Below are 13,069 nucleotides of genomic sequence, written 5' to 3' on the forward strand. Positions count from 1 at the left end.
AGAAAACATGTAAAATCTTTGCGCGCTGTTTTCTCATTTTCGCTATTTACAGATGGGACTGAGTTGCGATTACCGGCAGTGTAGACTTGAAGACATACTTCAAGTCTCCGCGTACATCGTACGGGTTAGGCAAAAGATGTGCGTCTAACCTCAAAAACTGTCGCATTAATGGCCCTTCGCTCATTTTCAACTTCTATTCAATTTTCATACTGCCGTACTCTAACGGAACTATCCACCTACACTCTTCTAAAGATCATTCTCTAGCTAATAAATTTTCACACTAAAGCTTCATGTTAGCTTTTCCAACCAACTCCGATTTAAAATTGATCTTTTCTTGTGTAATACTTGCTAGTCACATTTTTGTCCGCAGCGTGTTGTCTGGAAAAGTGAAGAATGGAAGTTGGTGCACTGTACATGCCGCCAGATAAAAGTTAGTGCAGTGGATACGCCTTCGCTGATCACAGACTTCAATGGCCAGTCAAATTCTTCTAGATAGGTAGTATGGCATTTCTTGGATTGAGGCAGCGTAATTTAATTCGAGACTGTTCTGACCAAGTACTAGATCAATTATGACTAACGGTATCGTAACATTAGCTGCTGAAGAAGTTGTGCCAATCGATCGCTATCATCCAGCTCTCTCTTTCTCTGTGGTTTGTGTGCCTCCTATGTAATTTCATGAAGATGTTGACCTTTCTGAGCGTGACTTTCATCGAGGGGACTATGATAACTTCAAGACCAACAATTGAAATTGCCTTAACTCCATTTTGTAAACAAACCTTGTAAGGCCATTTTCTCGCGAACCGAAACCTTCATTCGCAAACCTAAACCACAATCGGGTAGAGGAGAATTTCTCCTACCTGTTCATTATGTTGGTTTGCCTTTGCGGACTTCGGTTCGCGAGAAAATGGCCTTACAAGGTTTGTTTACAAAATGGAGTTAAGGCCATTTCAATTGTTGGTCTTGACTTGATGTAACTGCTGTCGCAAGTTGATTGATCTGAAGCAGGCTTCCGAAAATCTCATGCACACATATATGCGACAGTGAGCTGTGAAACTGGTTGTCACATTTCTCTTTGTCTCGCCAGGAGCAACACAAGCTGAGGTGACGCGACACTGTTATTGTGAGAGGGACACGTCACACGCACATATTTTTGTCGTGCACCTCACAAGTTTTTGTCTCATCTCTTTTCCCTCGCAATGTATGCATGTGGAATATAGTGAGATAAATATATGAGACGTCTCAGTGAGACATCCAAATGAGACATCTCAATGCGACGTCTCTATACGGCTTTGAAATGACAAATAAAATAAAATAAACAGCAAGGCTACCATTTGAAAAAAATGTGTGTTACTGAATCAGTTTCAATTTCCTGGGAATGAATATTTACACATCCAAGCAGGGAGAAGAGGAAGTAAAATTATTTTCACTCCTCTTCCCCTCAATCCATAAAAAAATGATAAAACATCTACATAATTCCTTCCTTTTAATTAGCTACGGGTGTGACAACGATGGTGACTTCATTATGTTATATCTTCATTTTATTTCAGCAACCTTCACCCCAATCCTGTATTTCGTTCAAAACGAAATTCTCATACAAAAAAAAAATTTTTGTGTAGGAATTTCGAACGCAATACTTTATCTTCCAGCAGACGCTCTGGGCAGCAATTTCAACATTTATTAAAATAAAAACTACATTTGCCAGCAACACTGACTGGATGGATCCTATGGCTTACCTTCCCTATTAACATAATGCCTAAATTCCCGACATTTATTACATTTATGAGGGGTCGTAGAGTTCTCTGCATCTCTCTTAAGTAAATGTTAGACTAACATACATTTCCTATCCCAGTTGTTAGGACGTGGCCAGGACAATCAGTAACTATGGGAGCGGGATATGTCTTTATCTGGGAGATAGTAATTATTTCCTACTAACTATCTGTCCAGTAATAGATATCCGTCTTGCTCTTAATAGTTTTGAATTCGTACCACTTACGATATTGTGCAACTTTTTCGATGCTTATGCTAATGCTAATGCTAATCCAAGCAAATTAATCCCAAATTATGTGTGGTAAGTGAAATGTGATTATACGTTAATTGCGATTAATATGCTCTTTTGTCAATTCAATAGGATTTCTTGATGCAAACCTGGTCCAATTTACAAGATCTTTCCGGTAGAACTCCATTAGCATCAACATCTCAACAGAGAGATGTTGCAAACGATGCATTTGAGGCATATTTGCAATCCTTGGATGATGCAATCAACAATAAAGAGGAATCCGAAGTAATCGACGAGCTGAACGATTTATCTTATTTGGATCGAAAGCTAACAAACCAAGTTTGTTTTCCTTAGTTTCCACCATGCTTGCGATCCCGTGCTCGCAAGTTAGCGTTGAACACACTTTCAGTGCTCTGCCGATGGTGCTAACTTAGTTTAGAGCTCAATTAAAGGAGGAGACACTGAACAATATTCTACACACTTAGATTTTTTTTGCCCAGATGGGCACCACCGAGCAGCTCGGTATTTTATTTTACTGGATTTTAGTGAAAAACTTGCCGAGATTCAGGAAAAAAATTGTTTGTTAGCTGATATCTCGGCAAAATTCCCATTTGTTAGCTGAATCTCGGCAAGTATTTCACTGAGATCCAGCAAAATAAAATACCGGCCAAAAAATCTAAGTGTGTACTCATTCGGCTTAACTCTGACCTTTTGAAGAAGGTTGATTTTAGTAAAACTTAATAAGAAACGTATCTTTGAATGAGTGTCATGATCTGAATGTTATACTTCAAATGAAATGTTTTTTTTTTAATAAAGGCCTTATCAGGAATCAGAGAGGCAAAATACATACATGCATATAACTAAGTTTTGAGAGCTGTTTGGGATATTGATAATCTAAAGTTAACGCCCCATGCGTTTAATATGTGCTTCATTTTCAATAAAAATAAGGCAAATACACCACCCACCAACGTCACCCTCCCTTATATTTTTATTCCATTCTGCGTATAAACAACACGATAATTCAAAATAACCCAAATACCTACCACTGGCTTAAACAGTTACAAAGATATGAGACTCATGATGATGAACAAAACCGATTGCATTCAGAGGTTTGATTTAAAAAATTCTACTCTATATCCCTATTTGCCAAACTAATTTTTAAACAGTTATGAAACAGAGAGCAATGCAACTCTTCTTTTTTTTTATTGCGTCATTTGGTTTAGAGATCCCTGTTTAAGCGTGGCAGAAGAGGTCATTGGCTCTTTGCAGTGATCCGTTTTACCAAACTCCCATTTAACTATCAGAGTACCAAACCTGCAAACTTATAGTTAATGCTTTTGTGCACAGCACTCGCGTCTCGGAAAAAGGAACAGTCGTGCTGTGTCACAACATTGGTACATAGTTTGCAGGCTTGTCACTCTGATTATTAAGTATTTAGGGATAACTATTTGAACTCTCTACGTTGAATCAAATATAATTGTATGTTACCGAAAGTGGCTCTTTGAATACCGGTTGATCACAGTGACCCTTCGTGACAAATAACCTTGTGCTCTTTTGTGCATATAATAATCGTATGACTAACTATTAAAACAAATATAAATTCTATCTTGCAATCCAATCCATGGTGGCATCATGGTGGTGTTATCCTGTTGGCAGTACTGCATTTGAAGAATTTTTGCTACCGTGGCTGTTTCCCATTCATAGGTACTCTGTGGCAATATAACTCAGGTCTGAGAGTAGTTCCCTAACCCTATCTATTAAATCCCCTGAATAGCACGGTGAGAAGTGCAGTCTACCCACCGCTATGTCTCGGCAGTCATCCAACATATTGAGCGGATTTTTGTAGGATACTAGTATCAGCATGATTGAAACTAATCACAAACAATAAAATGTACTCGATTGACTGGGGGAACTGCACAATCCACCGTTTGGGAGATTCCTGTACTAGAAAGCAGTCAAAAACAAATTAAGTTGCTTGGTTGCTGCAATGAAAACGGTAATTCAAGTACTTATTGATAGTTACTCGAATCACGTCACGTATTGCACATCGTATGAGGCAAATACCAAATGCATGATACTACAGACTTAGATTTTTTCGCCGAGATGGGCACTACCGAGTAGCTTGGCATTTTATTTCGCTGGATCTCAGAGATTCAGCTAACAAACGGGAATTTTTCCGAGATCTGAGCAAACAAAGATAAATTTTGCTGAATCTCGGCAAGTTTTTCGCTGAGATCCAGCAAAATAAAATACCGAGCTGCTCGGTGTTGCCCATCTCGGCAAAAAATCAAAGTGTGTAGCATGATGGAGCTTCTAAAGATTTTGAATCCTGCGGTTCAATGGAGTAAAGGTCTGGCGTATACCTATTGCCCAAAGGAGTCACGTTAGAAAAAAGTTCTTCAATGAATTTTTCGTTGTTGTCGGCTGCTCTTCCACCATTATAATCGGATTTTTATTTACCGCGATGCATAGGCGTAGCCAGATAGGGGCAGGGGGGGGGGGTCGACTGCCCCCCCTAAACTCGGCAACACAAAGGCTTTCGAGGAAATGGCGTGCGGTGAAATGGCATTCGGCCAAATTTTCCATGGTAATTTTTTTTTCGCCCCTCCCTAGCTCGAAACCTGGCTACGCCCTTGCCACGATGATGATAGGTTCTTTACTCCTGGGAAATTAAATCCAAGTCGGACACAATGACGAGCGTATAATACTGCTTAAGTGGCTGCAGATACAAGGTATTCACTGAGATTTTTTGCTTTTTTATGGACTAGTCTCACGGGTAAAGGCTTGTTTACCCGAGTACGGTATAGGCCTATTAATAAACTAAAAACTATGGGGTATCGAAAAAACTGCCTACGCGAGGCAAGGGATGGTTTAGGACAGCAAAAAAAGGAGTCTTCGCAGTTTATGGGCAGCTGATGCAATATTTTAATCCTTGGAAAACGTGAATCTTCAAATGTCGCTTGTCATTATTTAAAATCACTTAAGCTATAAAATTTAACATTAGTTTGGGAAACGACTGTAACTTACTCTTATCCTATTTTAAACTGAACTTTCATTTCTCGTTGTACTGGTCCCAAAAGAATCTTAATTTTTGGTTTAATCTTCAAAAAACCGTTAGCGTTGGAAAATAACAAAACTTTTAAAACAATGAGTGCACATTTTTCCACTTCCATTTCACAAAACTGCAATCTGACAACTCAAATTGTGGCGAACTATGATCAATTTTATTTGGATTTTTTCGGGGTTGGAAAATTTCCCGACTCCCAGGCATAGAGTATCAGCATATCATATATCTGTCACACGACACAATATACGCATGCAAAAATGGTCGGGGAAAAAGCCCAACATGCACACCGGGGCAATTTTTAATTCATAAATTTGACAAGTCACAGTGCTATATTAGTGCTTAAACTGGTTTTTTTTGCACTAACAATCCCAGAATTAAGAGTGGAATAGCTATGAAAAACTAAATCGGGTGCTTTCCCCGGGGTACATTTATCCCCTGTTCTACCCTACAGGTATAGAAAGCTCTCTACAAATAAATAAGGAAGCACTTACTTATTTATTTGTAGAGAGCTTGGTCAAAGAAGGTGTAACTTCATTTGAGATTGGGATGTTAATGCCAAAGAAGAAGAAGAAAATATTGCTTATTTTATGAATCATAACCTTTTTTTAGAGTAAAAAAAAAAATTTGTTTACGTGGTTTTCCCAATATATACCTACCTGATTTTTAAGTTGTTGATAAAAAAAAAGTTTATTTTCATTCTGATTCTCATGTATTTTTCCATGAATCCATGAAATTAGGCACATTCATTGGGGACCTCAAAATAAATCGAAATAACATAATATCGGGACACAAACATGACCCACTATTTAGTTGTACGCGATCATGTATCAGATATCTTATCATGTATCAGATATGAAATATCGCATCAGAAATGATAGTGCCATCAGCATACCCAAGTAAAACTGTTCTCGCATATAAATCTAAAAGCACAACGCACAACTACGTACATGAGAAGATCTTGTGAGATAATCTCATGAGCTTCGTCTCATGAGACGTCGCATGCGATTTAGTACAATGAAACACACCCTTTAGGAAATGTATTGCGCTACCAAGTCGTGTGTCGCACAACTTTTATGAGCATGTGAGATGCGACGTATTGGATGATCGTGATATAGAGAAAAATACATCTCATGTGCACGACTCGACCATGAATGCGAGATTATTGTTCGTGCGTCTCACAAGCGATGATACGCGCACTGGAAGCCTGTCTGAAGTATACCAAAGCCATCACGTCGATAGTACCGTCAGCTCCTTCAATCGTATTCTGCACAATTGAATCATTCAAACTGTACCGCATAAAAGGCACCCAAGGAATTATGCCTGGTCCAATGCGCATCTTCGCACCCTGCGTCGACGGCGCAGCGATATTGTCGTCAACGATGTTTGTATCTAAAGCACCAGTTTGACAAAGCTAGTCGAATCTACCGTGGCTACAGTCGTTTTTTGCACAAAATGTACTTTAGACGGAGACAAGATAATCTTCGGCGAAACCCGAAACGGTTTTGGAGCTTTGTGAATTCAAAACGTAAGGAGAGCGGATTGTCGACTTCGATGTACTTAGGAGATGTTTATGCTCGTTGCAGAAGCAAAGTGCGAACTTTTCTCTCAACAATTTGCTACCGTGTTTGAGAATCGCATGCCAACGATGGAGGAGATAGTTGTAGCTGATCTGGTACCAAGAGACGCGGTGGATCTTGATGTATTCAACATCAACACATCGACGGTTAAATCAGGTCTGCAGAAACTCAAGCAGTCTTATCAACCTGGCTCGGATGGTATTCCTTTGCGTGTATTCAAAAAGTGTAGTGCACTTTTGGTAGCTCCTCTTCAAGTAATTTTCAATCAATCATTGCAGCAACAATGGTTTCCTTCTGCTTGGAAGATTCCCCATATGCATTCAGTGCACAAGAAAGGCGGTAAGTCAGATATTTTGAACTACCGTGGGATAACTTCCTTGACAACTGGATCTTAGTGCCTCGTAATCATCGTCAATGAAGTACTGTTCCTAGTACAGTACAGTGCCTCTCAACACGGATTCTACCCCAAACGATCCGTGGACAGCAATCTGTGTGAATTTACGTCTTTTTGCAACGGCACAATGAACGATGGAGCTCAGGCTGATACACCGACATAAAGGCTGCTTTTGACACCGTAAACCACGATATTCTTCTTTCCAAGTTACTTCGATTAGGCGTTTTCAGCAGAGTGAGTGTATCTAAGTGTTGCATCATATCGTATTGGCGGCGCAAAAAGCCTGTACAACTCCACACGATCGATGGACAGGAACTTGAGTGGAGTGTTGTTGGATCACGTTCAAGATGCAATATTCAGCTGTTGTTGACTAAGATAACCGATAGGGATAGACTTCAATGGTCCAATTTGCTTGCGTGCTCTTTATTGCTTTCTAGTTTTATCAATACTAGAATTTTCATCGGTTATATGGTCGAATCTCTGCACCGTAAATTTGTCCGGTCTGCACTACGACGTCTACATTGGCGTGACCCAGTAAACCTACCGCCTGAGCATCGTTGTGCATTGCTGAGTATCGAACCGCTGGCGAATCGTCGTAAGATGGATGAAACGAATATTGCGGTCACGACAACTAATCCAACCAACTCTGAGGAATACTAGGAAGGGTATCATGTTTTTGATTTAAATATGTCTATACACACTTTTAAACAACGTTTACGATCCCTGCATATATTTAATTGAACTAGGATTAAGAATGTTTCATTAAGACCACGATGTCAGATTATAAATATTTATTGTCATTCGCCTTCGACTATGTCGCATAGACTACTACTAAGGGGCTGTTCATAAACTACGGAGACCTCCCCCTGCGTAGACAATTGTCCATAAAAAAAATAAAATTTGTATGGGCCATGGGTTATCGTCAGTCCCCCCCCCCCTAAACTGTCTACGTAGTTTATGAACAGCCCCTAACCTACGTTCCTAATGCTATTTTTCAAATAATTTTCAGTAACACTAAAGTCAAAACAGTCATTAATGTTGCTAAAAGCCTTGAGGCAGGAGCTAAATGGGCTGTTGTACCCGTAACTAGTCCTATGTCGTGGAACAGTAATTAAGACCGAATTTCTATGTTTGACGATGGAGCACATTGAAGGAAACTTGCTGAAGTAGGTCCGAGCAATCGAAGTTGTTCTTTATAAGGTCAAATATGAACATCCGCTGTGTCTGGAAGCGTCTTGCTGATAGCAACTGAAGGTCAATAAGTTGACAGCGTCCTGCATACTTAGGAAGATGAACAGGATCGTTCCACGGAAGATGACGCAGAGCGAATCGCACGAATTGTTTTTGTACCCGTTTAATACGGATCACTTGAGCTGTATGATAAGGTGCCCAAATCGGAGAATACTACGCACCAACGCGCAGAACAGTGCTTTCAACGCATAAACGTCAGTGAATTGCGAAGCGTTGTCACGGATGAATCCGAGAACAGAGAAAGTTTAAGCTGTTATGGTAGCAATATGATCATTGAACCTCAGTTTGTGGTCAATTATAACACCCAAATCGCGAATGGACTGAACACGTTCCAGAGGGGTTGTATCGATGGAGTAAACGTGAAAAATGGGCGACCAGCCACGACTGGACGTGATTACCTGGCACTTGTTGATGTTTACGCCTATACCATTATTGTGAAAGCATGTCGATGTCCATTTGTAGAGCCGCACAATCCTGTGTGGACTTGATTACTATGAACAGCTTTCCCGGACGACATACGAAGGCACAGATCGTTTATGAAGAGGACGAAGATAAGAGGGCCTAACAAGCTACCCTGAGGATCTCCAGATATTTCGAATGCTTTGGAACGTGCAGAGTTTACCTGGACGAATGCTTTACGACCAGTCAGGTATGACTTCAACCAGTCCGTTATCCATTCCCCGCCACCACTGGCAAAAAGCACCTACCCTACCCGTGTCTCCTCGAGATCGTCAAGTCGACGATGACAGGAGCACATACCGTGGTAGAGGTAACAATAGCTGTAATTTCATAACAACTTGAGTGCGGTAAAATAGATAGAAACACATCGTCGGTACATTAGCAAATCGATGATCATCTCTTTTTGCCAGTGGTGGCGGGGCGGGGGATTTTTTGGGGGGATACCCCTCACCATCTCTCTCCAACGGGGTAGTTTGGTAAAGAGAGATCAACCCGATTTGTACCTTCCTCAAAGTTCTCCTTGCTCGCGTTCTACTCTCTATATATATAATTATAACACTGTCGTACTCTAACGGAACTATCAACTATATACTTTCATCTCCTCATCTATCGTATACAAATTACCACTTTAGTCTGTTATTTAAAATTAGCGTCTTCAACTATGTAAATCGTAAACTTTACGCAGAAGCAAGACAAACAAATAGTTAAAGAACATAACAAATCGATTCTTTTAAATAAACTTACTCAAATTTCATACTGGATTTGCCAATGAAGTCCAAAAGAAACACTGTATATGTATACACAGTCGAGAGGCAATTCACTGCCCTCGAGTAATGAATCGAAAATACGTGAATGAAAAAAAAAATACACAAACATTAACATTACTCGTCATTACTAAAACAAATTAAGCATTAAACATATTTAATGCTAAAAACATACAAAATTCAGAAAAAATACACAAATATTCGACGAATAATAAAAATACACAATAATTTAAAATTGCATAAAAAATTCGAAAATATGTACTTATTGTACATATTTTCCGAATTTTTCATGCAATGTCGAATTATCGTGTATTTTTATTATGCCGAATTCGAACAAAATGCGTGAATTCATATTGTATTTAAATCCGAGCTCGAATCACAAAATAATGCATTAATGAGTAGAATTTCACCAATTTATAAGAAAAATGTCTTAAATAATTCAATGAGTAAAAAAGTACCCATTAATAAGTAGGTGTGACCCACAAAGGAGCAACAGTTATTCATTAAACGGTAAAAGATGTGCATTTGTCACACAAAACGTCAACTAACATAAAAACATTGTGAGTTTGATCCGTTTGATCCTCGGTTCGAGTGGTAAACGTGAACACTGAAATGACAGAATACCAGTTATAAGTGTATTCAGCCATTTCAGTTTAATTCTAAAATGCTCACTTTTACTAAATTATAACTCACATGATTTTTATAAAATGTTTTATTTCCATGCATTTACATATCATTTATTTCAAAAACTAGTAAAGTTGCACTTCATTGTTTAAATACAATTTTTCAGAGCCACAATATGAGTTGTCCGCAAAAGTGATAAAATCTACAACCCCTGACAATTTTTTGAACTAGCCCTCACGCGACCTTTGGAACATGTGTTGCTGCCATCATAACAGGTAAGATTTCACCGAAAATTGCTGATAGATAACGATAAACACGTTACGTATTCCTACTTACCAATATAGACAGCAGCATCAGTACTGCTCCCACACTGTTCCAGTTTACCATCAGCCCATGGACCATGAAGGTATTGTAAGCTCCAACCGGTTTTAACGTACAATACCGGCCCTGTATGTACATTACACCAAATGAATGCCCAGAATCGGCTTGATTCACTCCGAAGTGAACATGACTTCGGCGTATCAAACTCGATCCGGAATTAATACACGCATTAGAGATTACCACCATAATGCAAAACAAAAGACTCGTGTTTATTTTTTCGGTTGATGTATGATGGACCATAATCAGCATGCAAAAAAGCATTTCAGTTCAGCCTGCTGCGGCCTCGACTACGGCAATGCATGCGCTGTGAAGTGTTGATGATCGCCGTCAAGGCAATGCATGCATGCATCCCTCCCACACGGGTTGCTACGATTCATTGAAATTGAAACAAATAGTTGAACGGTCGTTGTCGTCGTCGTGCTAACAACCAACGATGACGGATGGTCAGTGGTGGTGGGAAAATACCGTTTATTAATTGATTGCTGGGGAATTTGTTCACTGGCTACGTTGGGCGATCTGTTAGAATCATTCGGTAGGGGTATTTTACGCATGTTTGGAATTGTCGTATCTGTTTAATATTTGTACTTTCAATTAGCACTGGCACACGTAACAACAAGCGGAAGAACACCAATAATAATTATGAGCCGTAAATCAGACGGAGTAAATATTGACAGAGTTTACATTGGTTGCATTATTTATCCGGTTCTCGGTTTCATTTAATGTTTATATTTAATATGCAGATACAGCTGATTTGATTTATTTATGTGCAATTGTGGTTTTCAGTCGTTGGGATTTTACCGCAACAACGTTAGCGGGATTTTCGTGGAACGATGACAATCAGCTCTTTCCTGGGAGCAACTAAACAAGTGACTTAAACGATCGGTGACTTACAATCCGGAATGAAAAACGGAACGATATATCGATGACTGTAAACTTAGCTGCTCTAGAAAATATAGACTAAATTTGTAAATGCACACAAATGGCATGAACATCAAATGTAAGGTTGGATTTTTTACATCCTTTGCATTTTTCTTAGAACAAACTTTGGTCGAAAAATTATTAAATTATTTAAAAAACCTTTCGACGACCACATTACAGAATCTGTCCATGCGGTGAAACATTTCAAATTCTGCATGTTTTTATGCAAATCTATAGTAGGTAGAATCTTACATTTTCCGGTTGGGGGTGGGTATGACTATGTTGCAATAAATAAAAATCTAGAAATAATTCTATCTCGTGACCTAAAATAATTGAAATTGATTGATCAATCATGGCAGTTTCTTTCTTAAGATTTATAACCTATAATTTATATACTTATAAATTTTTATTCATAACAGATGATCGAAGTAGGCCGTGCTGCAAAAATGACGTGTTTTTGTTTTGCTGCGTCGTTTTCGTTCTAGTGAAAATGCTATAAATTTACAATTTCTTTTTTAAAAAGTGTTAATTTGAAAGAACAGAAGTGTTGTTGAAAAGTGCATTAAGTAAAATTTTTCAAATTCTTATCCGTTGCATGTGGTGCCGACTGTTCTAACCTACGCGTAGTTACGCTCAGCTAAGTTTATATACCTTTTCGTTCCTCTGTCCTCGATAGGAAATATCCATCTAATTAAAAACGATCATTCCAAAACTTACTAAATACGCGTCAATCAAGTATTGCACTACTGCTTGATTGAAAGTTTCAGTACATTATCAATGGTGTATATTGGCATCGATAATGTATTGGAGCGGGGCTTATCATGTTTGAAAATAGCTTCGGAATGCTTGCGTTCTTCAAATGAGCTATTGTAGCTGCGGTAGAGCTGTCACCTTCTAACTCCCGGGTTCAAGCTTCTTGCCTACATAAGAAATTATTGCAGGCAGATTTTATCCATAATGTCACTGCCAGATAGTGAGAGTTAGGCCAAGGGCGAATCTTCATTCTAATTTATGATTCCACATAATATTAATAACCTCACATGAAAACCTCCTATCGATCAGAATGAATTGTGCATCTGTTTAGGATCAACAAACATTTTCAGGCGCAAAGGAGCAACACGATCGAGCTGCTAACGTTTCTTAATTCCAAAATATGAAGTTTTGAATAATATGTTTAGGTAATGGGCAGCAACAACGGACAGATAAACTACTACCAGCTTCTATTTATTAAATGTTTGATATAACGATTGCCAGCAACGCCGGCTGGGCGTATCCTATGGCTTACCCTTCCTACTAACAAATATCCACTCTTCCCGTGACACTTATGAGGGGTCGTAGAGTTCTCTGCATTTCTCTTAAGTAAATGTCGGACTAATATTCCTCCCCTTTCCCCACCAGATGCAAGGACGTGGCCAGGACAGCTCTGGTCTGTTGTAGGGAGACACATCCTTTATCTAAGAGGTAGTAATTAATTACAAATTGGATGAAGGTGGGTCTCCTTCTTAACAACAGTTTGGAGCTCGTACCACCTACGACATTGTGCAACCTGGTTTATGCTATGCTATGCTACTTATAAATTTTTATTCATAACATTTCTTGTATACAAACTCATATCTATTTATGAAAAATGTCATGTGA

This window comes from Ochlerotatus camptorhynchus, unplaced genomic scaffold (genome assembly GCF_037179485.1).
Source record: "Ochlerotatus camptorhynchus isolate MF236.1 unplaced genomic scaffold, CSIRO-AGI_Acam_v1.1 ptg000114l, whole genome shotgun sequence".
In the NCBI taxonomy this organism is placed as follows: domain Eukaryota; kingdom Metazoa; phylum Arthropoda; class Insecta; order Diptera; family Culicidae; genus Ochlerotatus; species Ochlerotatus camptorhynchus.